The following is a 27746-nucleotide window of genomic DNA, read 5'->3' on the forward strand; positions in this document are numbered from 1 at the left end:
TCTCCTGCATGGACAGGTGGATTCTTTACTAGCTGAGCTACCGGGGAAGCAAATACATACTGGAGCCTTCGTTCTGTGGAATACTACACAGCACCAAGAATGAACAATCTCCATTTATTTAAAATAATATGGGTAAATCCAATGAGCTATGTTGATCAAAAGAGGTAACTTAATTCACTTTAAGTAAAATATTAAAACTGGCAAAACTAAAAAAGGCATAGAAATCAATGACTGGAGAGGGACATGGAGGGAGGTCTTCTCAGAGATTGGTCATATTCTTTTTTTTTTTTACCTCGGTGCTGGTTACAGGGGCATATTCTTTTGGAATATTCATTGAACTGTACACTTGTGATTTGTGTTCTTCTTAGTATGCGTGTTATCAGTTCAGTTGCTCAGTCGTGTCCGACTCTGCCACCCCATGAACCGCAGCACGCCAGGACTCCCTGTCCATCACCAACTCCCAGAGTCCACCCAAACTCATGTCCATTGAGTCGGTAATGCCATCCAAACATCTCATCCTTTGTTGTCCCCTTCTCCTCCTGCCTTCAATCTTTCCCAACATCGGGGTCTTTTCAAATGAGTCAGCTCTTCATATCAGGTGGCCAAAGCACTGGAGTTTTAGCTTCAACATCATTCCTTCCAATGAACACCCAGGACTGATCTCCTTTAGGATGGACTGGTTGGATCTCCTTGCAGTCCAAGGGACTCTCAAGAGTCTTCTCCAACACCACAGTTCAAAAGCATCAATTCTTCTGCTGCGCTCAGCTTTCTTTATAGTCCAACTCTCACATCCATACATGACCACTGGAAAAACCATAGTCTTGACTAGACGGACCTTTGTTGACAAAGTAATGTCTCTGCTTTTTAATATGCTGTCTAGGTTGGTCATATTGGAGAAGGAAATGGCAATCCACTCCAGTGTTCTTGCCTGGAGAATCCCAGGAACGGGGAAGCCTGGTGGGCTGCCGTCTATGGGGTCGCACAGAGTTGGACACGACTGAAGCGACTTAGCAGCAGCAGCAGCAGCAGGTTGGTCATAACTTTCCTTTCAAGGAGTAAGCATCTTTTAATTTCATGGCTGCAGTCACCATCTGCAGTGATTTTGGAGCCCAGAAAAATAAAGTCAGCCACTGTTTCCACTGTTTTCCCATCTATTTCCCATGAAGTGATGGGACTGGATGCCATGATCTTCGTTTTCTGAATGTTGAGCTTTAAGCCAACTTTTTCACTCTCCATTTTCACTTTCATCAAGAGGCTCTTTAGTTCTTCTTCACTTTCTGCCATAAGGGTGGTGGTGTCATCTGCATATCTGAGGTTATTGATATTTCTCCCGGCAATCTTGATTCCAGTTTGTGCTTCATCCAGCCCAGCGTTTCTCATGATGTACTCTGCATATAAGTTAAATAAGCAAGGTGACAATATACAGCCTTGATGTACTCCCTTTCTTATTTGGAACCAGTCTGTTGTTCCATGCGTGTTATATTTCCATTTTAAAACATAGTATCTATCAAGACTTTCCCTGACGGGTGCGCTGGTCTGGAACATGCCATGCCTCAGGACTAAAATAAATAAATTGATTAATTAAAAGAGAAAGACTTTTAATAAGAAAAAAATAGGATCAATCTTTTCTTTCTATTTTTTGGCCACGCTGTGTGGCATGTGGTATCTTAGCTCTCTGACCAGAGATCGAACCGGCGCCCCCTGTAGTGGAAACGTGGAATCTTAACCACTGGACTGACAGGAAAGTCCAGGATCTGTCTCTTTTTAATTTTATTTTTTAAGTTTTAAAAATTTATTTTATTTTTTTGGTCCAGCGGAACGTCTTGTGGGATCTTAGTTCCCTTCTCAGGGATTGAGAGCGCCAGGGAATTCCCTCCATTGTAAAGCTGATAGAAATTGGGATGTTCATCACCGATCTTTCCATCAGACGTTTATCTTGTACCCACCATGCTGGGATTTTGCAGTGAATCCCTGCATCCCCGCTTCCTGTTCCTTCCTCGTTATTGGCTGCTCTTCCGGCCAATGGCAGAAGAGTTCACCCTTCTCGGACATCCCTAGAAGCATCAGCTAGCTGCAGTTTCCCCAGTTCGGTTTGTAGGCGGCGCTGTGAGCTCACTGACTCTTTCGTCAATCTGAGACCAGGTCCCCACCCTTTGATTCTTTCAGACTCGGAGGAATGGAGAGAATATGCCCTAGCATTTACACCCTCTGCGCAAAACTCTTGCAGACTTTTCTATCTGTGCATCTCTTGAATGCGGATCTAAATTCTCGGGTCCCTCTTCTGACCTACTCCAGCTCCACGATTAGTGGGGAATCCAATCCCAGCTATTTGGGCCTCTAGAGCCATGCTGGGGAAATTTTGACAACTTGACAACGGCCTGCGTTGACAGTCGGCACCTCTGTCAGCTAAATGTTTTCTCGCTTATCTGTTTATCCTGCAGTGGAGTTTAGCTGGGTGCGCGGGAGGCGACTGCCCCCAGGGAAACCTGCTTCCGGTGGTTGGCTTGCTTAGCTAACACCCGCTCTCTTGTGCACTGGAAAGAAATGCAGAGCTGGGAAGGCCCTCCTTGATGATTCCCTTCCTTCATCCACGGAAACACTGCCTGAGCCCCTGCCTTGTGCCTGGACAGGTGCTAGGAACATTAGCATCAATTGAGACAGCCTCAATTGAGTCCTGTCCTCATGGGGCTCACAGTCTGGTGGGAAAGACCTATCAGTATATCGGAAACCCAGGGTGGTCAGGGCTTGGTTGGAGGACCCAAAGGTGCTGTGCAAGCCTAGTTCAGTGGCTCAGTGGTGTCTGACTCTTTGCGACCCCATGGACTACAGCACATGGGTTTGCCCTGTCCATCACCAACTCCTAGAGCTTGCTCAAACTCATGTCCATTGAGTAGGTGATGCTATCCAACCATCTCATCCTCTGTCATCCCCTTCTCCTCCTGCCTTCAATCTTTCCCAGCATCAGGGACTTTTGTAATAAGTCAGTTCTTCACATCAGGTGGCCAAAGTATTGAAGCTTCAGCTTCAGCATCGGTCCTTCCAATGAATATTCAAGACTGATTTCCTCTAGGATTAACTGGTTTGATCTCCTTGCAGTCCAAGGGACTCTCAAGAGACTTCTCCAACACCACAGTTCAAAAGCATCATTCTTTGGTGCTTGGCTTTTTTTATGGTCCAACTCTCACATCCATACATGACTACTGGAAAAACCATAGCTTTGACTACATGGACCTTTCTTGGCAAAGTAATATCTCTGCTTTTTTTTTTTTTTTTTTCAGTAAACAACTTAGTCTTTCATTTGCCCAAGGCCAGTTGTTGCAGGCACTGAGGCCCCAAGACTTCCAGGAGGGATGGGGGAGGGGGCGAGCCATCCTGCCTTCCAGGTGCTGCCTGCCGCATCCTGCTTCCTGCAGGAGATGGGAGAGTAGATAAAGTGTACCCCTGCACCATCAAGCATCTCCTCAACTTTGTGTATGTATCAGTCACTCAGTTGTGTCTGACTCTGGGACCCCATGGACTGTAGCCCACCAGGCTCCTCTGTCCAAGGGATTCTCCAGCCAAGAGTACTGGAGTGAGTTGCCATTTCCTTCTCCAATGTCTCTGCTTTTTAATATGCTGTCCAGGTTTGTCATAGCTTTTCTTCCAAGGAGCAAGCGTCTTTTAATTTCATGGCTGCTGTCACTGTCGGCAGTGATTTCATAGCCCAAGAAAATAAAGTCTCTCTCTTCCAGTGTTTCCCCATCTATTTGCCATGAACTGATGTGACCTGATGCCATGATCTTAGTTATTCGAAGGTTGAGTTTCAAGCCAGCTTTTTCCACTCTCCTCTTTCACTTTCATCAAGAGACTCTTCAGTTCCTCTTCACTTTCTGTCCTAAGGGTGGTATCATCTGAATATCTGAGGTTATTGATATTTCTCCTGCCAATCCTAATTCCAACTTGTGCTTCATCCAGGCAGCATTTTGCATGATGTAGTCTGCATATAAGTTAAATAAGCAGGGTGACAATATACAACCTTGACTACTCCTTTCCCAATTTGGAAACAGTCTGTGGGAGGGCGTCTTGGAAGAGGGGACATCTGAACTAGTATCTGAAAGAGGATTAGAGTTAGTTATAAAACAAGGATTGTGTCTTGGCTACCATGCCCTCAGTGCCGGCCATCACTCCCTTTGTTCACCACTGGATTCATTCATTTATTCATAAGCAAGTATTTAGTGTGGGTCATCTTTCAGACTGAGAATCTAGCCAGAGTTCCTGGCTTCAGAGGGTTCCCACATAATATGGTGATGCCAATACAGAACTTCAACCCCTGATGGAGTGCTATGAAAAAGAACAAAGTGTGTGACTATCTGACCCCTGTTGTCTGAGTTTAAATCTCACATTTGCCACTCACTAGCTGTGTAACCTCTCTGTGCCTTAGTTTAGTAGAATAATAACAACCCCAAACTACTTGTAAAGTGTGAGGATTAAGTGAGTTAATACGTTTGAAGTGCTTTAGAATGTTGCCTGCATAAAGTGCCTATTTTTATAAAGTATGAGGGGTCACGTCAAATCTGGGAGGCCACCCAGAGGAAGTGACCTCAAGCAAGACTTGAATAAGACAGAGTTGATAGGCTCCAAAAGAAGGGAGGAGGGGCATCTGGATCCAGAGTGAGCCCAGGCTTCTCTCTTCTCTAGGTGCTGCCAGTTCAAAAATTTCCCAATATTCAAAGGACCTAGAACACTGCATTGGAGTTATAAACACATATTAATTTGAGGTAGGGGAATCCGATGTCCCTTCTCCCCAGGTTTTTCTGGTTTTCTCAAGTGATAGATTTCAAAATCGCTTACAAATCAGGGCTTGCAGTGACATGTAGAGAAAATCTGGCCCAGGCACTGGATTTGTTTCGCCCACAATGCTAGAAAACAAACTTCCACTAATCAGAAAATCTTTATTTACTGAGATGCTTTAAAATTTGAGCGCATCTAGCACAACATTGTAAATTAACTATACTTCAATTTTTAAAAAGCAATGACCTCCAAAAAAAAAAAAAAAAACCCCACCGAAAAACAAAATTTGACCGCATGTAATTTTATCAGTGTTTATAGAGCAAGGCATGATTTTCAGCACAAGTAGAATTCATTCAATTCTCCCAACAAGTCTTACTTAGAGATAAGATTGCCATTCTACTTTTAAGATGAAGAGACTGAGCAAAGAAACGAAAAATGCAATAAGAAACATAGCTTTTCTTCATGCATTCCTTAAATATTGACTAGGTTCCCAGAACACTCATCTTCCACGATCCGTACTTCCGGAGGGCTCCCAGAGGAACCCCTCTTCAGTTCAGAGGAAGGAACTCAGGGGTTACAGCGGTGCCCCTTCCCATCACTACTATTTCCCCTCAGGGCGCCCAAACTGACATTTGATTTGCAGTCATTGGCACAATGTTGACTTGGAGGCCAGGGATGTATGCGGGACCAGGCCCTCTCCCGTCTCCCGAGATTTGGGGATCACGGAACCCAAAGCAATTTGTAATAATGCGCGCGTTGCCTGCAAATTTTCTTCGCTGCCAGGGAAAAGAGCACGCGCTTCGCAGCCCCGCCCCTTCTTCCGGAACGACGAATTTCGAGGCTCCTATTGGGCTGGGGCGGGCCACGCCTCCCGGTGTCCCCCAATCAACTCCCCACTGGGTGCACTCCCTCCTCCTCAGCCCCGCCCCACCGCCCCACGTTACGTCGCTCCTTCTCTCCTCCTCCGTTATCCCGGGGGCTGCGCTCGCGCGGCAAACCCACCTCCCCTTGCCTCTTATTGGCTGGTCAGGTCCCGCGCGAGCGGGATCGCGCCCTTCGCCCCCGCCCCCAAAGCCAGGCCATGCCTCTCCCCTCCTGCTTTCTCCAAGAGCCGGCGCGAGAAGGGTTTTGGCTGCTTCTGGTGCGCGCAAGGGTGCGCGCGCCTCTCGAGGACCACTCCCTCCGCCTCGCGCGAGTAGCCGCAGCGGCTGGCAGCCCTACCCGCGCACGCGCTCTTGTCCACTCCAGTCCTCTGCTCAGTCGCAGGTCTCCTCGCGCTCTGTCTGGCGCTGCAGCCACCGCAGTAGCTGCATTTTGTGTGTGTTGCGGGGGGGGGGGCGGCGGGGGGGAGAGAGCGCACGCGCACTGCGCCCTCCGCGCCCGTTCCCTGGACACGGCCGCTGCGGTGGCAGTGAGTCCCTCGGGCGCGCACGCGCTCTCGCTTCTCCCCGCCACGCGCCGGCTATCCCCTCGCGGCGCGCGCTTCAGGGGCCGTTATCCCCCTGCAACGGTCCCCGCGCCACGCACGCGCAGTAGCGAGGGGGAGCGCGCGCGGGAGCGGCGGCCGCAGGAAGGAGGCGCCGCCGCCGCCATTGCGAGGGAGGGAGGGAGGGAGCGAGTGAGAGAGGCTGGTCCGCCCTCCCCCTGGTTCCCGCCCCTCCCCCCTTCCCCTCCCCGCCCCCCCGCCCCGAGGGAGAGCCGCGGAGCGGCGGGAGGAGGTGGAGGAGGCGGAGGAGGGAGCCCGCGAGGGAGGGTCCGCCCGGCCCCCCGCCGCCGGAGCTGCCGCCGCCGCCGCCGCCGCCTCAGCCGCCGCTGGACGAGGAGCAGCAGAACATGGCGCCGGGGCCGCCGTCGCCGCTGCCGGGATCCCGAAGGCCAGGGCGGCGCTGAGGGCGCCCAGCTGGTGAGTGCGCGAGCTCGCGGGCCCGGGCGGCGAGGCCGGGCGCCGCCCCGCTGCGGGGTCCAGGGGGAGGCGGGGACGGCGGGGCCCGGAGCCCGCGAACAATGGAGGAGCCGGAGGGGGAGGGGAGGGAGCGGCCCCCCAGCCCCCGGGCTCCGCCGGCCCCGCCGCCTCGCGCTGCGGCCCGGCCAGCCGGGGCCCGCCTGCCCTTCGGACTTGCCCCTGCCCGCCGCCGCCCTGCTGTCGCCGCGTCTGCCCCCACCCTCCAATCCATTGAGATCTCCGTGTCTGCCTCGGCTTCCCCCCACCCTCCGACTCCAGCCACTCTGCTCCCAATTCTACGCCTCCGCCTTCTCTCTTCCGCCCCTCAGTAATGCCCTTCTCCCCCCCACCTCACCCCTAGACTCTGCAGTGCTCTTGGGACCATTCCGCATCCCTGAATTCTGGACCCCCACGTTCAGATTCGTGACCCGTCTGCCTCCTCCGATTCCGCTCTCAGCACCCTGGGTCCGTCCCCTATGTCCTGTTCCCCTCCGCTGCTGCACCCCCAGGAGCTGTCCGTCTAGGACCTGCGGTTCCACCTCCTCGGTGATTCATCCGAGACCCTGTTCATCTTGGCACTACTGCCCCCAGGTCTTCTCCTTGGGCTTAATTCCACGTCCCTCTTGGGCCCTACTGCCCACTGACAAAACCTGCCGCCTCCTCCCGGCCCCGCTCCCCATGGGATACCCCTGGACTCTGACCCCTGCCGATCTCGATGCAGTCCCCTGCCCCCTCTTGGACTCCAACGCGCCATGCTCGCCTCCTCCCCTCCGATCTTACTCCATTTTTTGCCATTCAGATCCTTGCCTCTCTTCCAGACCCTTTTGCCTCCCCACTCTGCCCCTCGTCCAGTCTAAGATCTTGCGGTGCCCTCCAGCCTGCTTGCTTTCTGACTTGGCTTTCCTTGAAGCAGCCTCCACCCCCTTCTCTGACCCTGCAGCTCTCTCGTTCCTGCGACCTTTCTCCCTAACTCAGCCTCGGCGCAGCCTGACGCCCTGCAGTCCCCGGTTGAGGTTTCTTCTCTCCGCCACCTCCTTATTGGCCCTCTTTGGAGCCGTTGCACTCATTTGTTCCCGCTTCCTTTGCCCTGTCTCCCCTTCATTTCTTCTTTGCTGAAGACCTGCTTGCAGTCTGTTTCTCCAAGGCATGTCCTCTCTATTTGGGGCCTTACTGAAAGACTGGGAATTTCTCTCTGATCCATCACCTCCCTTCGCTTCCCATTCTGCATCCCAGACCTGCCCCAGATCCTTTTTGCACCTGCTCTTGGCACTTGTTCAATTCCACCCCATCCCCTCTAATGTTTTCCTCCCAGCTCTGCCCCTTTGGGAGCTGTCCACAGTTGTCCACCTATGTTTTGGACCCATTTTAATTTTCCTACTGCTGTCTCCTCTTGAAGTGGTCCTCTTTAAGTCTGGTCATCTTGTGACTGCCTCGCCTCTCTGTTGCCTCTCAATTCTAAGTTTTCCCCCTGATCTTCTCCCCCCACCCCATTTTGATTCAGCCCTCAATCTCCACTCTCTCCTTTCTTGAATGGGTCCTCCCCCTTTTACCCTGCTTCTTACCTCGTTTTTTGAGTCTCCTTCCTCTGGGTCTGCTCAGTATAGAGATGTTTCCCCAAGCCTTCCTACCTGTCACTCCCTTCAGCCCAGCTTCCTCTTGAAGCTGTCTCAGTTCTTGACTAGAATCTCCGTCCCTTTTGTGATCCCTCTCGCAGTTCTGGTCTTCACTGCCTGGGTTTCTCCCTCATCTTTTCTTTCCTGTTGTATCTTGCTAGACTGCTTCTCTTCCCTTGTAGTTCCTATCAGATTTGCTTCTCCCAGCTCCTCTCTTGACCTGCCTGTTCCCCACCGGGTTACTTCTCCTCTTCAGGTATGCCTTTCTCTAGTCTCCATCTCACAGCTTTGGGGAGGAAGGGACTGGGTTGGGCCTAGGATGCTTATGTTCACATTTAGACTACAGATTCGCTCAGCACTCTGACTCTGAGGGTTTTATCTCCAGGGATCCTGTGAGATCTGGGTAAATAGCTGGGGTTGGTTGATTAACAAGTGCTCTCTCGAGTCGGGGAGTGTCGCCCCTATTTCCCCCACTTTTACCAAGCGTAGTGATGGTGGAGGTAGTTCTCTTTCCATTGCCCCGCTTTTCTTTCCCACTCCCATTTTGCATCCCCACCCCTTTGAGTCCTGAGGCTTTGCAGTTTTGTGTCCTTTGGAAAAGGAGAATGCAGCTGCTCACAGGTCAGTCTTCTCTCTCTCACTTTGCCTCCCTCCTCTTCTCAGCTATCATAAAGAGGCAGTTGTACCCTCTCCCCCTTTCACCTCCAAGGCAGCATCTTTTAGGAGAACTTAGGAGTGTGTTTTTTTGTTTGTTTGTGTTTTCCAGCTGACAAGTCCTATTTTTATTTCGCCTTTAGCTGGAGAAATGCCAGTTCTCAACTTCTCCCCAGCCCCACAGAGGTTATGGCCACACTTGGTGTTTACTGTTCTGGGTCTGCAGAAGCTGCCAGTCTTGCTTGGCTTCCTTGATGGCCTCTGGTTTGCTCTGTGACCTTTGGGAAGGGTTGAAGGAAGGTGGGCTTGTTTCTTTTTCACCTCTGCCCCAGGAAGGATTCAGCTTCCTGGTCTTCAAAATGGTGAGGGCCTGGCTTTGGAAAGCTCTTTGCGGTTGTTTGTTGAAACAGAGAGTGCCAAGTGTCACTCAGATTTCTGCCCTCTGGTATTGCAGGCGCTTCCAGCTGCAGAAGCTGAATTCCTCTATGTAGCTGCATGCTTGGGAGAAGGAGGGAACTCATTGGTGAACCAGGAGTATGTGGATGGGCCCTGACACTCCCAGGCCTTTTGACCGCCGTGATTTGGTAGAGAAATGAGTGCCAGGGACGGGCTGATATGATTGGATTTTTGGTTTATTACCTGAAAAATGTACCTTGTTGCCTTTCCCTGAGCTGTTTTCTCCAGTGATCTTCTGTTGGAGGTGGAATATAGGAAATTCATTCAGAGGAAGAGGTGGTTTCACAGAAAACCATCCAAGCATTCTCCTTCCTTAATTTGGGAGAGGGAACCTTTTGCATGTTCTAGGTTTGTTTATTTTATTTCTTAAGTAGATGAAAAGCCTGATTTTTTTTTTCCCCCCTGTGGCCTAGGGCAGTTGCATATTAAAGCAGCCATCCAGCTGTGAAGGAGCATTTACTGGAAGGACTTTCTTAACTGAGCTATCATCAAACTTTGTTTACTTCACCACTTAAATTTAGAAATAGTTCTGTATGAATACATGTGAAATAAAAACCATTCGTTGTCATCTACAGAATTAGACCACTGACTCATCAAACATTAGGGCATTTGTATATGAGACAGTGAGAGGGAATGAATAGTAGATCCTTATGGCTCCTTTTGCCTAAGTTCTCAGGACTTTAAATTTTGTGACAAGCAGAATCTGGTAAATTATCTTTGACATTTGTTTTCACCATTATTGACTTGAAGGTTTTGGTTCATTTTTGTTCATTTCTGTTCGTTTGATGAAAAGAATTCTGATGAATTCTCTGAATTTATTTGAGTTTTTATGTTGCCTATGTTGGTATAAATAGTTGTTTTGGTTTTTATTCTTAATCTGCAAGTGATAGCTGATTAAGAATAAAAACAACTGTGTATGCAATACTGCTTAAATTTGTGTTCCAGGTTTTCACTTCACTGGCAGCATAGGAAGTTTCTGCGTGCCCAGAGCCTAAGTTTACATAATAGGAGGAGAGGAGACAGAAGAACAAAGAGCTGTTTTTCTTCTGAGACTGGGAACTGATGTTCCAGAGATTGTCAGATTTCTCTGATGGTGACAGAGGCTCCAACCCCTGTATCAGCATTTGTTTTCATGATGGAATTGGGTGCTGCAGAAATCTGAGGTGATAGCCTTGGCCTTCTGGAACATTTAATGTGCCAGTTGGGGGTGGGGTGTGGAGTGGGGACAGGCAGTAGGTAACTGTTTTCAACCTAGTAATGTGTCTTCAAGGGCTCTTGCCGTGCTTAGAAAATTTTTTATTACTGGCCTGATTAGGATTGTCTTCGTTTTTTTATATTAGCCTTAATTTTCGGCTGTGTCTGCCCTCCCTTATCTGTTGCCCCTTTTTTCTTGCCATGATGAAGGCCAAAGATTTAGGACAATAAAAGGATCAGAAAATAGTCATTCCTGGGATTCCCTGGCAGTCCAGGGGTTGGGATTCCACACTTCCACTGCAGAGGGGTGCAGACCCCTAGTTGGGGAACTAAGATTTCATATGCTGTAAGGCCTGTGGCCACACACACAAAAACAATCATTTTTCTTGATCCTAGACGCATGGAAGGAGTTGTCTGTGTGCATATCCATGGACCTGATGGTGACTTGTTGACAAAGGACAGTCTGGGGAGTGTGAGGGTTGTATAGGTGACTGTGACCTACAGCCTCACAGGTGTGGTCAGTCTGTATATAAGGAGGAAATGCATTGGGCCAGTGCAGTTGGAGATCGAAAAGGTGAGCCTGGTCGTCTCCCTCTAGTCTTGCCTGCTTTCCCCTCTTCCATCTGCTGTGCTGTTCTGAGAGGTGCTGGGCCTCCTGTAGGGCCTTTTGGTGGTAATGTGCTCTGACTATTGTCATTCACCCACTGACAGTCTAAACAGTGTGTTAATATACCCAGTCTCTGTGACAGTTCATTGACCTTCTAGTTCAGTCACTTAAAATTTCTTTTCCACACTATATGAAATAACCTTGGAGAGTCTCTATTTAAAGAGGGAAGTGACCAGCAGAAACCCCTTGGCTTTGAAACAGCAGTTTGAAGATCAGTGCCTAGTCTAGCCTTCTCAGTTATATTGGGGAAATGGAAAGCTTGCAAGGGGCATGATGACAGGGCTTCCTGTCGTAGCTGAAAGAGTATCGGACATACAGGTAGGAGACCTGCTCTAGGCTCTAACCTGTTAGATGGACTCTTGGACAAAGTGCTTTACCTCTCTGGGCTTATCATTCCCAGCTTGAGTCTTGTGTGCCAACCAGCTCTAATTGTAGATTCTTGTTCTGGATCACAGACGACAGGACACCTGGGATTGTCCTCTTGGTACTACTCTTAACCCCCCATCGCCCACCCCGTCCTGCCCCCATCAAATCCTGTGACCCAGAATGGGCCAGGCAGTGGTGGGGCAGGGGGCTCTTTCCCCAGGGGATACCGTATAATGAATTGCGTTATCTCTGTTGTATGCTTTTTCTTTTCTTTTTTTTAAATATTTATTTGTTTTTGTTTGTTTATTTATTTGGGTGCATTGGGTCTCAGTCACGACATGTGGGATCTAGTTCCCTGACCAGGAATTGAACCTCTGGCCCCCTGCATTCAGAGCTTGGAGTCTTAGCCACTGGACCACCAGGGAAGTCCCCTGTTGTATGTTTTTTCAAATATAAAATAAATACTTGCCTCTTTTTCAGACATTCACATGAAGATAGTTTATAATTTGGGGAGAAAGGAGCATCCAGATTGTATTAACTACATAACTAAAACCATATACCTCCTAAAAAACAGTATGAAAATTTTCAAGCTGAGTCATTGTTGACCTAGGCTCTCAAATAGCAGTGGTTTGAATAGCACTTGAATTGCTGGTATTAAGAAATGCAAACAAATCTTTCATGTTCATCTTCTCCCAAATTTATTTCTATTTAATTTTTGATAGAATGCTTTATCAGACTTCGTCTATGAAGAGTTCTTGAAAATAGTATTGGGCATGTGTCAGTCTCGTCTTCATTGCTTTGCTTTGCTAATGTTCAGAGACACCATTAGTTTGATATACTAGCAGAGAACCAGCCATGAAGCATCCTCACAGGAAAGTAATATTTGTTTTAGTCAAAAGTAGGCAGCCTTGCCTGTTTGCTTTATCTTCCTTTATTGGGACGGACACGTTGTCGTTTTGTGAAATTTGCAGCAGTTGTGACGTTGCATCGTGCATCTGTAGGTACTTCAGACTGTTTCTGCTTCCTTAGTGTCTGCATTCTGTTTTGGAAACTGTTCTCTTGCTGGTCACCATTGTAATACTTGTGCTTGGTAATCAAACTTGAATAATTGAAAGACAGCTTCCTATGGTAAAGAATGTTGAACTGATCATGAAGAAACCTGGGTCCTAGCCCTGGCTCTGCCGCTTACCAGCTGTGTGACTGTGGCCAAGTCCTTTCACTTCTGGGCTGCAGTTTTTTCATGAGGAAAATGAAGGGATTATACTAGTTGGTTTCCATCATTTCCAGTCATACCTAAATACCTGTGCCCTCACTACTGCTGACTGAAGCCATGCTGCTGCCAAAGATTTTTTTCTTTTTTGGGGGCATGCCTGCCGCTTAAAGAGTTTTAAGCCTAAAAGTGGCCGTTACGGTTAGTATACACATCTCCCCGACGTTTTTGACATGCCCTCCTGCTCAGCATTAATCCCTATACACACACACACAGCCACACGCATGCACACATATCATAAATGTCTCGACCAGGGCTACGCAACTAATATATGATCTAATTTATGGTAAGCTCATGTTACGAATCCATATCTGTCTGACTCTAAAATCTCTTTATTTTATTAGACTGTCTTGCCTCTCTGGGCTATAAGAATAAGCTGTAGTTCAATTCCTTGAGGAATTGTAGTCAGTTATAAACAATTAACTATATATGTAATATGGGGTGGGGTGAGGGAAGTAAATGTTGAATAGACTATTCTTACTAATTTCTAGCTGTTCCGGAGGCGGTCCCATAGTAATCTGAAAGATTCTCATATTCAGAGACTGAGCAACATCAGGTTCCATATCCCAATATTTTAAAAGGAATCCCTGCCACAAGTACCAGCTTATCTTTGTAGTCAGTATTGAAGAAGTTGAGCATTTTATTTCTGACCTGGATTCACACCTGAGGTAGCAAAACTATAAGTAAATTTATCTAACAGAAATAAGGTAGAAATGTTTGGTTATGGAGTGGCCTTAAATCCGTTTTTTCTTTGGCAAATAGAAAAGTGTCTGAATAGCTCCTAATTGAGAGATTTTATTCTGAGAAAACTGTCTGTGCAGCTAGAAATGTATAGCTGAAAATATGCTTTGCCCCTTGACTTATTTGTATGGAGCTCCCTATAATATATATATATTTTTTAATTCCAATTCAAAAAGTTCTTAAACAATGTTGAGGTGCAAGAATGTTTCCCAGCTACAGCCTATAGCCCCCTGAAGTGTAAAATACTATTGTTGCATGGTACTTCTTCCTATCTCCATTTAGAGATAGAAAGGTCAAAACCAAGGCTTCTCTATTTCAGCCTGCTCTACTTAGAGTAAGATGAAGGAAAATGATTACTGTTAATTGCCACGGGCAATTAAAAAGGATTCTTTGTTCAGTACCAAATTGATTGTGTACAAATGAAAGTCAGCACTGCATTAATACAAGATTATTAGATTTTTGAAATCAGCATCTTCAGCCAGAGTGGCTTTCACTTCAAGGGAATTGTTTCACTGGGAATAGTGTACCTAAATGCTTGGTCATTTAAAGTATCACTAGGTCTTTAGTTTTCAAAAATGCTTATTAAGTTTGTTGGTGGAAGACTGATGGGTGCCTTTCTTGTGATACTATTTTTAATGGACTGATATCATTAAATACTTTAATGCTACTGACATATAGGGAATTTATTCCACTTTGGGCAGTCAGTTGAAGAATGCAGATAAAACCTTTGATAGATGAGGAAAAGGGCCTCTTAACTGCTGCGGGAGTGGGCTGTTGGCATATGCCTGGTGTTAGTAGCCACAAGGCTTAAAAATGGCCACTTTAGCTAAAGTGGTTATAATTTGACATGTATACAAGGAAGATATATTTTCTTACATACATGTTGTGGGCTTCCCTGGTGGCTCAGACCGTAAAGCGTCTGCCTGCAATGGGGGAGACCCGGGTTCGATTCCTGGGTCTGGAAGGTCCCCTGGAGGAGGAAATGGCATTCCACTCCATACATGTTGTACAGACCCCTTTTTCATATGCTGAGGCATAATTTTCTTTTTCACAGATTTTCTTTTCCCCTATTCAGTTCTTCTTTTTTAATTTTATTTTCTCCCACACAGTTCTTAATAAATTGAAAACTATTTGAGAGTATCTATCTATAAGGTACTTCTCAGGACTTTAATATACAAATGTGAATGTGTGGGATCATATTTTTAACTTGTACAAGTTTGTTCACAGTCACATACCTGATGATGAATGGGTTACTAGTGATCTCATACAAATTAGAAGTGTCAGAAGCATCTTGTACTTACAGATCTCTTCTATTTGTGTTATAATTGCAGATTTTCGGGGTCTCTGTTTACTTGGAATTAAAAGAAAATAGGTATGGTCACTGCTCTGCCTTCACGATGGGACTGGCAGACAGGCAGACTGGGGCAAACTTTCTGGAAAACGGTTTGGCAAGAGATACAATCCTTGGTCTGGTTATAGGTATCTGTATTGACCAAGAACTGGAGATGAGGACCAAAATTTGATATAAATATGTTAATTATAGTGATGCCTATTGGGGGAAAAAAGAAACAATCTAAATGTTTTAACTTTATGGGAATGGTCACTTTATGGAAAAGTCTGGAGTCATAAAAAAGGATGCTTTTGGAGAATTCTTGACATGGGAAAGTACACGCAAAATGAAGTTTAAGTATGAGAAAAAAGCAGGATATAGAACTATAAACAGTATGATTCCAGTTATTTTAAAACATATATGGGAAAAAGTGGAAGAAATATGCCTGCATGCTATTAGTATTTGTCTCTGTGTTGCAGAAATTTGAGTGATTGATTTTTTTCTGAGTTTTCCCAACTTTTCTAAAATGATTTGCTATTTTTGATTCAGAGAAAAAAGATTAAAAATACTTTTTTGCAATGTGGTTGTATTATGTTTGGTTTTTCTTGAAAACATGAAAGAAAAATTGAGCTGAAAAGCAGGAACTTAGTAATCATGAGATCTGTTGGGGTTTAGTACCTTTGAAGGTAAAGGCAGGCACACTTCTTAGAGCAGTAATTGAGTTAATGATAGCAGTATAGCCTTCCTGGGTGTGCTAGTGTTGAAGAACCCACCTGCCAATGCGAGAGATGCGGGTTTGATCCCCGGGTCAGGAAGATCCCCTGGAGGAGGAAATGGCAACCCACTCCAGTATTCTTGCCTGGGAAATCCTGTGAACAGAGGAGCCTGGTGGGCTACGGTCCATAGGGTCACAAAGAGTTGGACACGACTGAAGCAACTTAGCAGGCATGCATGCATAGCAGCATTACCATGCAATAGCAACAGTTGCTTCCTGAGTGCCAGGAGGTCCCTGTGTGTTCCCTCCTGTCCTCCTCACCATAATCCTCTGCCCTGAGGTAGGTGGTAGAACAGAGCGGGGACTGAGGCTCCCTAAGGGCACTTAAGGCCACCAGGCTGACAGGTCAGCAGTCTGGTTCAGAGCTTTTGCTTGGAGCCCTTACATTCTAGCACTTTCTCTGGTGTGCCATATACTTTACAGAACTGATTTCATCCCAGAGATGAGAAGAATAAAAGTCTTACTTCCTTACTGATAGCTATACCCTAGTCACTCAGTCGTGTCCACCTCTTTGCAACCCCATGAACTATAGCCTGCCAGGTTCCTCTGTCCATGGAATTCCCCAGGTAAGAATCCTGGAGTGGGTTGCCATTTCCTCCTCCAGGGGATGTTCTTGACCCAAGGATCTAATCCAGGTCTCCCGCACTGCAGGCCGACTCTACCATCTGAGCCACCAGGGAGGCGCTGTTCTCTTCAGCATGATATCCCCCTGCCCTCAGCCATGCTTGTTTTAAAGGAGCCATTAGTGTATCACTTCTTTCTTTTCTCGGTCACAATCAGGAATGGACATGGAGCTAGTTATGTCCTCCTCTTTATGGGCCAAAAATCTTTTAAGAGTTAAATTATCTCACGTTTGATTAATTGTACTATTAAAATAAATTAAGGACTGTAAAGCAGAAGAGGAAAAGAGGGAACATATTAACTCTTTGTAGCTCCAGCGGGTAGAGGTATAGGGAGACAAGTAGTTTTCCTTTATCCTCCCCGTTGGATCTATACCATGTAGAGTACCAGTTGTACAGAACAAGACTTCTCTCTGAGAGTTGACACACCGTTTATAAAACAAAAGCAGTTTTTCCCTTATAGGTAACACAAGGAACACCCTGTTTCTGTACCAGAAAGTAAAAAATTTAGAAGACCAGTGGCCTAATTTTTTTTTTTATCTTATCTTGAGGAATTAAGTGTGACTGAACATTCAAACACAAGAATGCATTGACCAGAAAGGTAGATGTCATCTTATTATGAGAAAGAAAGTGATCTAAGTTCATGTTTTGTTTTGAATAGGGAATAATTTGGAAATTTAAATTTTCACCTTCTTTGTATTGTTGTTACCAACAAGACATTTGCACACAAGACACCACCCTTATGGCAGAAAGTGAAGAGGAACTCAAAAGCCTCTTGATGAAAGTGAAAGAGGAGAGTGAAAAAGTTGGCTTAAAGCTCAACATTCAGAAAACTAAGATCATGGCATCTGGTCCCGTCGCTTCATGGGAAATAGATGGGGAAACAGTGTCAGACTTTATTTTGGGGGGCTCCAAAATCACTGCAGATGGTGATTGCAGCCATGAAATTAAAAGACGCTTACTCCTTGGAAGGAAAGTTATGACCAACCTAGACAGCATATTCAAAAGCAGAGACATTACTTTGCCAACAAAGGTCCATCTAGTCAAGGCTATGGTTTTTCCTGTGGTCATGTATGGATGTGAGAGTTGGACTGTGAAGAAAGCTGAGCGCCGAAGAATTGATGCGTTTGAACTGTGGTTTTGGAAAAGCCTCTTGAGAGTCCCTTGGACTGCAAGGGGATCCAACCAGCCCATCCTAAAGGAGATCAGTCCTGGGTGTTCATTGGAAGGACTGATGCTGAAGCTGAAACTCCCAATACTTTGGCCACCTCATGCGAAGAGTTGACTCACTGGAAAAGACCCCGATGCTGGGAGGGATTGAGGGCAGGAGAAGGGGACGACAGAGGATGAGATGGCTGGCTGGCATCACCGACTCGATGGACGTGAGTCTGAGTGAACTCCGGGAGTTGGTGATGGACAGGGAGGCCTGGCGTGCTGCGATTCATGGGGTTGTAGAGTCGGACACGACTGAGCGACTGAACTGAACTATACTGAACCTATGTTTTTACTGGCCGTTCTTTGTTTCACCAGGGAGAGCACTGAAGACCTGATGTGCGTTTGTAGTGGGAGGGTTGACGGTTAGGTATCAGGAAGAAATTGGAAAACAGCTCGGAAGCTCCACAGGACTTTTCCTTTTGTTCTCTCATTTATCCTGTGAACCCATCGCTTTTATCCTAGAACAAACACGTCAATAGGAGCACGGTATTTGTTGAATTAAAGATAGGACTTTTGAGAGAAACCAGGGAAACTAAAGCCTCGAAGTCTTTCAGTCCTTAGACTCTTGGGTTTCCTCTAGTGACGTAAAGAACCCTTTCTTTTCATTTTGCTTCTTACCAGCTTTTGACCTTGGACGTCATTTATCTCGCGTTCTTATGTGTAAAATGGGCCTCAGTACTATTCTGCCTGCTGCAGAGACTTTTTGTGTTCAGATTTTATTTTTTTTTGAGTGCTAAATACCAGCAGTGGATGTGGAAATTCTGTCACATTGGACAGCCTTTCAGTTTTCTGGGAGGATGAAAAGGAGCAGTGTGATTAATGAAGCTGCTTAGGTAAGCCAGCATGTTAGAGTGCCTCACGAGAGCCTGGAGACGTTTTTGGACCCGTGGAGCAGCAGTGCTGTTGATGGGCATCTTGTAATTGCGACAGCAGCAGCCAGTTATGGGGTCTTCCCAGGGTCTCACCCATCTCCATGCTGTAGGTCACAGGCCGCAGAGCAGCGTTAGGACTGAAGCCGCAGCTGCTCCTCCCGTGGTGACGCGTGACGGCGGCTGCACCCCAGTCCCGCCTCCTGGCAGCTCTGCCCCCTGACACTGTTGCCTTCGGGCACCTTGTCCGTAAGAAGGGGGAGCAGTGTCTGCTCACAGGTTCACTGTGCAAATGAAACAGTGCCTGGCCACAGTAAACGCTTTGTAATGTCATTATTTGTGCCGTGGTCTTGACTTTTACAGGTCAGTTGACAATATGGTGGTGAGGCAGAAAAAGTGTTAATTTACCAATTTTTAGTTTTGCCAAGGAGGACGTTTTAAAAACGGGCAGGGGGGAGCTACTCACTATATTTTGTTAAAAGAAAAGGGTCCACTGTCAGAGTAAAAGATTGCCATTTTCCTTTTTTGGCGGGAGGCACACTTCTGGCTTGCAGGATCTTAGTTCCCCGACCAGGGATCAAACCCTGGTCTGCCTGCAGTGGAAGCGTGGACCTATATCCCCTGGACCACCAAGATTGCCCAAAAGATAGCCTTTTTCAAGGAAGTTGGCAGCTTTATACAGACACACACAGGTGTATGTTTCTAATTCTCAGTTTTACTTAGACTGGGGAAAACTGCCACAGGCCAGCACCAGTTGTATGTAGACAGGCATTAAGTAGATTCCTGTCCTAGTTCGTCCATTTATTGTCACCTTAAATAAGCTCTTTGACTTCTCTGAGCCTTCTTTTTCTTGTGTAAAATAAAGATACCAATTGCTATCTCACAGGGTTGTAAGAAACCAGGGGAACTTATGAAAAATGTGTGGCATATAGTAAGTGTTCAGTTGATAGAGACTGTCACTCTCAAATGGTTGGTTAAGTATTGAGCCAGGTAAGCGAAATCCCCTGTGCTTTGTGCCACTGGGAATTCCAAGAAGTAGGGTGTCAGGCTCGATGGCAGAAACGTCTACAGGGGTGTCTGTCTCTCCATTCTTCCCTCTCTCGTTTATTCTCAGCAAGCCTCTGGAGATGCTAAGCAGAACCTGACTGTTAAGTAAGTCCAGATCACTGGTGTGGTCTTGTGTATTCCTCTACGGTTTGGCCATCCTGCCTTCCCAGCCTGGTCACTCCTGGTTTCCAGAACACGCTCTGTTCTTTCTCTGCCTGTTTTTGGTGAAGCTGGTTCCTCTTGAGAGTTCTTTACCTTTCCTCCAGTTGGTGAATTTCCTGCTCACCCTTCCACATCCTCTCAGGTGTCCACTATTCTGAGGCCTTTCTTCCAGGGGTTTTCCTCAGCTCTGTTCCATTAGCACTTTGCTGGTGACGTTCGACACATCCCTTGTTTCGTGTAGTGATGTGTTTGTGCAGTTCTGAGTCAGCAGTCGCAGAACACCGCTGTTGTTTCCTTACCCCTGCGCCGCCCCCAGCCCAGCCATACAGTTGTTCTCGTTGGAGACATCAGTTTTCTACCAGGGTTTTCTTTTCCCTTCCAGAGTTGCTTTTTGCACACATAAACAAGCAAATAGAAATGATACATGCATTCCAATAAAATCATACTGTGATTACTGTTCTGCATCTTCCTTTTTTTCACTTAATATTTTGGGAGATAGTCAGTGTTAACACAAAGGAAGCTTCCTTGTTCTTTTTCAACAGCTTCATGGTATTCCAGCATACAGATACACTGTAATTAGCTAATCTCCTAGTGATGGACATTGGATTTGTTTCCAGTTCTTTGCTTTTGCAATCAGTGCCGTAGGGGAAACTTGAAAATAATTTGCACAAGTGAGATTATTCCTGGAGGTGAAATTCCTAGAAGTAGAAAAGTTCTTCTCTTTTGGCTGAATGGCTTGTGAGATCTTAGTTCCCTGACCAGTGATTGAACCCAGGCCACCGCAGTGAAAGCGCTGAGTCTTAAACACTAGACCGCCAGGGAATTCCCGTCTCCTACCTCTTCCTTTTTTAAGAAATTTCTATTTTTGGCTGTGTCGGGTCTTTGTTGCTGTTGCTGCGCGGGCTTTTCTCTAGTTCGATGAGTGGGGGGCTTCTCATTACGGTTGCTTCTCTTGTTGTGCAGCACGGTCTCTAGGGCGCACAGGCGTCAGTGGTTGCTGGTAAGCCAAGATGGATTTTTGAAAACCATTTTGATACCCTGAGTCCTGATATCGGGGATGTGTGGCTAGATCCTAAAGCTTGCTGAAGTTCTGGCGGCAGTCCCCCGTGGCTTTGCGTATTCTGATGGCCCGTAGGACACGGTTGGAAGATGACTGTGTAGCTCACTCAGCTTGGGACAGATTGGACTTTTCAAAAGCCCCCTCCCCACGTGACAGTCAGTACAACATCCCTTTCCCCTGTGAGCTCACTCCTGGGGAAATCCTTTTACCCTTCACCAAGTGAAACTAGGTCCTCGGAGACTCCTGCACTAATAATAGCCAGTACTTCCTTAGTCTTGTGTATCCTAAGCACTGTCTTATGCATTTTACATGTGTTAACTCAAGGAATCCACCTAACAACGCTCAGAAATAGGTGCTGGTACTGTCCTTTGCCCGTTTTACAGAGGAGGAAACTGAGGCATCTTGTGTTTAGGTAATGTAGGTAGATTCGGAGAAAAGAGAGTAGGAAAACACCTGCCTTTAAAAAGTGCCCAGTTGCACTTCAGTTTTACCAGACTGGTTTTGTGTGTGTGCTGTTTTCTCTGTCTCTGCAATTTCACCTTAATTGTTGACCTTGATTATTGGGAAATGTTTTTCCCACTGAAGGGTATTTGGATGAGCATAGTGCATTCTTTTGTTTGTCCCCTTGATCCCTAGTTTAGCTTACCTGTTAAAGATTTCCAGAATGATCTAGCAGTTAATTCCACTTCCGTTTCCCACTCCTTTTTAGTGAGGTCCTAACTGGATTTTATAATCCAGTTTTTTTCATCAAAGCTTATCTTAGCAAACTACAGCCAAAGCTTGTTATTACTCAATTCTTTCTGTAATGCCGTCTTGAAACACTTTGCTTTTGGTTTTGGGGGAATAGCCCTGGAAATTCTGATATTGCATGATGCTCAAGGGGAGGGCCAGCGGCATGTGTTGTGTGTCATCAGCCAGCCTGGAATGCTCACTTTAATAACCATGTCAGATGCCTGTCTCCCCAGAAACCTTTCCCCGATCCTTCCTCTGCTTCCAGGATCTGAATTAGCATCAGGTCTTCTTTTAGATCAGCCCTGTCTAGCCAGCTTTGTCCTTTATGACAGCTCCTAGCTGCATGTTTCTACTTGACATGTAACTAGGGGGACCAAGAAACTGAATTGTTAATTTTACTTAATTTTGATTAAACTTTAAATAGACAAAGTATCAGGGAGTGCAAATGTAGACAGTATCCTCCACAAGGGAGAGGTTTTTCTTTTTCTACTTTTAATTCTGACACAAAATTTGACGAACGTTTGATCAATAGCCCTCAGTGGCTGAAATACACAAGGAAAGTTAAAATATTCCTTAAATTCTACTTCCTAGGGATAGCCATTTTTACAAATTGTGTTTTAGTTGTATAAAAAATTGCCAGTTTTCATTGACATTTCAATGATTTTTGCACAGGATTCATCCTTACTTCTAGTAATTGACATTAATCAGGGTTGTTTTAGGTTTAGAAATTTTAGGAGATGGAGGCTTAGAATAAATGTAATAGAATGGGTCATAAGTTTAATAGAAGTATGACTAATATTGGTCAGGTAGCTTTATGAAGATTGTTGTGATATAATGGAATTCTGTCCTCAGGATTCTGTGATTCAAGTCCTTAGTGAAAGTCTAAGAGGATAAATCATCATTCATCTTTCCACTTCCACTTTCTACATGATTTTGCTGGCATTTTGTTTTAAGGATAAATTGGATGTTTAGGTGTTTTGGCTTGACTACTTGGGGTGGTTGGGCTCTTTAGAGAGAAAGGTTAAAGGATCCATGACTTGGTAGCAAGACTAGAGAAGCAGAGGTGGGTCTGCTAGAATTTCTTCTGTCTTTCATAGTGGGAGCAGCACTGCAGGCCAGGTTCTTTTTGTAAAGGGGAGGATGGAATGTGCTTCTTGCCCGTGTAAAGCTGTCACTGATTTAGTTTTTTATTACATTTCTTTGAATCCCTAATAGTTTTCTCTAAATCATTTGTTTTTGAGAACTTCTCTTCTGAAATGATGTTGTATTTACATTCTAAGTGGGCTGGTGATGTTCTGGCATAGCAAGGCATAGATAAAAACGAGTAATGAAAAATGGCAAACTGTGGTGCTCAGAAGTAAAGGAAGGAATTTTATAAAAGTCTTTGAGTTAATGGAATATGGCATTGAATCCTGGAACAGAAAAGAGAATTAATGGAAAACTGAAATCCAAATAAAGTCTGCAGTTTAATGTTTTTGTATCAAAGATGATTTCTTTGTTTTGACACGTGTACCTTGGTTATATTAACGTTAGGGGAAGCTGGGCAAGGGCATATGAGAACTCTGTAATATCTGAAGCTTTTCTAAAATTATTCCAGACTAAGTTTTTTTTTTTAAGAAGCCCGGAAGAGCTTGAGCATTTAGGGCTGTGACTTCATTAAGGGGGTGGGGTCTGTATAAATTTAGATTATATAAGGGCCCTCTGGGAGCTCTGCTTGTCTCCCCACTTCCCTCCTTAAACTCCGTGTTGCAGCCACGTTGGACGCCTGCAGCTCTCCCAGAGACCCTTGCTTCTGACTCTTTATGTACTGTTTTCTCTCTTATGGTATGTTTCCCTGCTACCCCCAACCCAACCAAAAATAAAATAATAAAAACAACTCCTAAAAACAAACAAACAAAAAAAAACCAAAACAACCCATTTAACTAATTCCTGTTAATTCTTTAGGTCTGTCTTACTTTCCTCAGAAAGTTGCCCCTGACCTGCAGTGGTCAGCCTCTTGCCTGAGTTTATTCCTAACGTGGTACTTACCATTCTGTATTCTAATTGCCTCTTTTCTTTTCTCTTTATCCAGCTACATGTTAAACACCTTAAAAAGACAGGGGCTGGTGTGACCCAGGAATATAGGCATCACTGATGTTCGGGAAATATTTCTTGAATAAATATCTTTACAATGAGAAGCAAGACACCTGCTCACATCCCCTCAGACCTCTTCAGTGAGGCAGTTTCCCTCGCTCCCTTAGGGAATGGTGGCTGTAGCTGGCTGTATGCTGGCATGTATACCATAGATGGCTAGATCCCTGCCAGAAAGAGAAATTAGGACTATGGAGATGAGAAAGTCCTTTTTTAACAAACTTAGTCTTTTATTTCAAGCTCCCGGGAGTCCAATTTAGGAGAATATTTTGTTTTAAAATCTGCTAGTTAGGTACCGTGTTATCTTTTCCTGTACTACATTAATTTATATCTCACTTTACAATAAGAAATAATGTGTAGGTTATTTTAAATCTGTTCTTTAAGTAAACCATTATCTAGATAATTAAGACTGTCAGATATGGACCCTGTTCTTGAGTTTTTTGCATTCTATTTGGAGGAGAATAATCATGCTTATCTCACAGTTTACTGCTGTGGCGCAGTAACAAGATTCAGGTGGTGAGATGAGCAGGGGCCCTTGGTCGTGGTGGGCAGTGAGACAGTGCCAGGGTAAGCGGGTGCCTCTGTCTTCAGTTCCCTTATGGTGGTGTGACCTCTGATGGACAGAAAGGCTGATGAGTTGGGGTTGCCCCTGGCACAATTTCCCTGGGGGCTTCCCTGGTGGCTCAGACGGTCAAGCATCTGTGTGCAATTCTGGAGACCTGGGTTCGATCCCTGGGTGGGGAAGATCCCCTGGAGGAGGAAATGGCACCCCACTCCAGTACTCTTGCCTGGAAAATCCCTTGGATGGAGGAATCTGGTAGGCTACAGTGCATGGGGTCGCAAAGAGTCGGACACGACTGAGTGACTTCACTTTTCTAGCACAACAGGGATTAGACATGCAGATTCTAAGGAAAAGTTATGAACTCAAGGTCTATGGACCCTTAAGTGATTGAAATGGGGGAGTGTCCATGATAATGTCAAGAGTATGTGCTGAATTTGGTTCTGTTTATTTTCTGTGAAGAGAGGATCTGTAGCTTTCATTTAGTTCTCATAGGAATCCATGACCCAAAAAAGATTAGAACCCTCACTGGTTTAGAGGAACGGAGACCCATGACCTCATCTTGTCTCTCTTCTGTTTGACCATTTTAGCTGGAGCACTGCATTTTGTTTTTCCCTGATAGTTATTTGGAGGAGTCAACTGTTGAACATCTAAGGGAGGCGTGTGTAAATTTTCTCTTTGGAAGCTTGGCTTATGGCTCTTAAGCCTTCATCTGTTCTCTCGTGGTTTAGTAAAAATGGCTTTGTATTTGAAATATGAGCACCGTTTTCCCGGCTCTGAGTAGCTGAGCAGTGGTCATGTGAAGGTGAAAATGACTGGGCGTTCGGTGATGTACAGTGTCAGTGCTCTGAAACGGGAGCTGGTAGTCCCCTGGGAGCAACTCTCATAGTGTCATGGCCACAGTCTTGGAAGATGTGCAGGGTGGAATAGGACATGCGGGAAAGGTTATCTTGGCTTTGTTTCACTGAGATTTCACTGTTGATTTATTTCATTACCTCACTGGTATTTTGCAAACGTTTGCATGCGAGGCTGTAACATAGCTGAGGTGCATAGGGTCACTGACAAGCCGAAGAGGCCCAGTTGGAAATACAACAGTGACTGAGATCCCCACGGCAGCACATACGTTCATGTGGCACTCTTGAAGACTGTTGCCGCCATTTCCCCCTGCTGTGCACAGGGCTCTCATCGCCCTTAGTCACTCAGCAGGTGCTTATTGGCCAGCCGCAGGGTGTGTAACGCTGGACTGGAACCTTGGACTGGACTGTTTACTTACCTGGAGATGGCAGTGTCTTCTGGTTGCTCCCCGTAATCAATATGGTGACAAGGTCCTTTTTGCTGGGAGGCAATATAGATGGACTTTGGAAGTCAAAATGCCAGAGTTCTAACCCTAATTTTGCCATTTTTCAGTTAAGTAGCCTTGAATCAGGTCAGTTGACCCCTCTGAGCTTCTGTTTCCTCATGTGTATACAGAAATATAACTATTATATAGGATTTTTTATTATATACTGCATATCAACTGTTTTACAGAGGACCTGTCATATATCTGGGCCCAGTAAGTGGAAGGTATGTTGTTGGCTGATGGGCATTGTAAAACTGGAGAAATTCTCTCATTTTATTTAGTCAGTAAGGATAATTACTATGTCGTTCGAAAGAAAGATTCTGCATATGTGAATAGGGAGAACTGGGTACTCCTGGTTAGTATTAGAAACAGTGGTGATGTCTGTTTTTTTTTGTTGTTGTTGGTCTTGTTTATTCCATTATTTTTAGTAGGGAAAGGTTCTGGATTTGGGTTCCTGAATTTTTTTGTGTTAAGTGCAATTTTCTGAGAGAGGGTCCATATTTTCATCAGATTGTCAAAGAGATCCTTAACTGTCAAGTGACTGAGAATTAGTTAATTGACCTAAGTCACAGTCAATACCCTTGATCTGAAATTATCCATTAAAGTAAGAACTGAGAGAGAACTTCTCCACATAAAAAGAATGTCATGAGGCTACATAGTGAATATGCAAAAGCTTTTATGTGCTGCTCTTTTTGATTTTTTAGGCTGGGAGGAAGTGGGACAAGTAGGGAGGGAAGAGAGGTGTCAGGGAGTAGTAAGGAACCCCCTGAGGAATTAAATGCCAGCCTCTTGCCTGCATATTCCCCAGACTGACTCTAGGTTGTCGCTCAGCCTCCTTTCCCTGTACTCTAACTTCCGATCAGACTGGATCACTTGTTTTCTTCTGAACATGCTTTAAAGTTTTATCTCATGCTGGTCCCTCTGTCTAGACTTTCCGTTCTCCTATAATTCGCTGGTCCAGTTCTCTCTGCTTCAGAGCCTCTTTCTGATGCTGCCTTTCTTAATTGTCATCAACTTCTAAATCCCTTAAAAGCGCTCACTCATTCATCTTTTGTCCATCAGAGGTACAGTTCTTTGCATAGAGTTAGGCACTTAATAAAAGGGTGTGGAACTAAAGTGAAGAATGATGCCTAAGATGGAGCTAAGTCTGTGACCCCACAGACTGTAGCGTGATAGGCTCCTCTGTCCATGGGATTCTCCAGGCAAAAATACTGGACTGGGTTGCCATTTCCTTCTCCAGGGGATCTTCCCGACACGGATCAAACCCAGGTCTCCTGCAGATTCTTTACCATCTGAGCCACCAGGGAAGCCCATAGGTTAAAATGATTGAAAACAAACAAAAAAAATGATCAGACGCCAGTGTGAGTTCTGAGTTCTGGGAGAGAGTTTGGGGAACCTTTTTATAGTCTCAGTGACAGTCTGGCTACCCTGAATTAGGAAGCAGGAGTGTGGGGAACTAGTAGCCAGCATTATAGCCTTGGCCAGGTGGTGTTTTTATACTGGGGTTACCTTCCCTGGAAGGTGGGTTGGACTTTCTGAGTATGTAATAGCGATGGTGTTGATGAGCATCTGCTGTGTACCAGGTGCTGTGAGAGTATCACAGGGAACAACCAGGCAAGACCCCTGCTTCTATTCCAGGAGGGGATATTGGCTAGGCTAGTCCTTCATCAGCCTTTAAACTCTGTGATCTGGAGAATGGGGCACCAGCCCCTGCTTGGGATTGTTGTGAGGATTAAATGTGAAAGTGCTTTGAAGATTATATAAAGTGCTCTTATTTATTTTGAGTACCCTCCACCCCCCCATCTTTGAGCTATAACTTACACAGATTAAAAATGTTAAAAATGTGTATGAAGGTCATTGGCAGCACTTTTGTCTTAGTCAATCCCCAGTGAGGTTTTCATGCCATATTGTAAGCACATTAGCATAGGAAGATTGGTAGAAGCTTTTTGCACCAGTAGGAGTATGAACTAATGATCCCAGGGTTTAAGTAGATTCAGACACTTAATTCTTTCCATTATAAGTGAATCCCTTAACAGGATTGAGGTACAGATTTGTAATACCATCTTCCCCCAACTCTGAGGAGTACATTTATTTATGAATGTTTTTGGCTGTCTCTTAAATTCTTAGATGCAATTTCATGCTGGTGAAGGCTGCGTGTTGGGGAAAACCAAACTTCTTTACTGATTTGGGGCTTTTTTGGACCATAAATGGGGGCTACAGTTATTCTGCTTCCAT

The 27746-nt window shown here is 45.5% G+C and overlaps 1 protein-coding gene across 1 annotated transcript in view; it reads left to right on the forward strand.

The window, feature by feature from the left end:
- The window catches only part of ARHGAP35 (Rho GTPase activating protein 35), a 115055-nt gene continuing 93802 nt past the window's right edge, over nt 6494-27746 (forward strand). The window contains exon 1 of the mRNA XM_018062659.1: nt 6494-6673. The gene's annotated coding sequence lies outside the window, so the exon portion shown is untranslated. The remainder of the gene's footprint in view (nt 6674-27746) is intronic.

The sequence above is a fragment of the Capra hircus genome, chromosome 18, assembly GCF_001704415.2.
Source record: "Capra hircus breed San Clemente chromosome 18, ASM170441v1, whole genome shotgun sequence".
NCBI lineage: Eukaryota > Metazoa > Chordata > Mammalia > Artiodactyla > Bovidae > Capra > Capra hircus.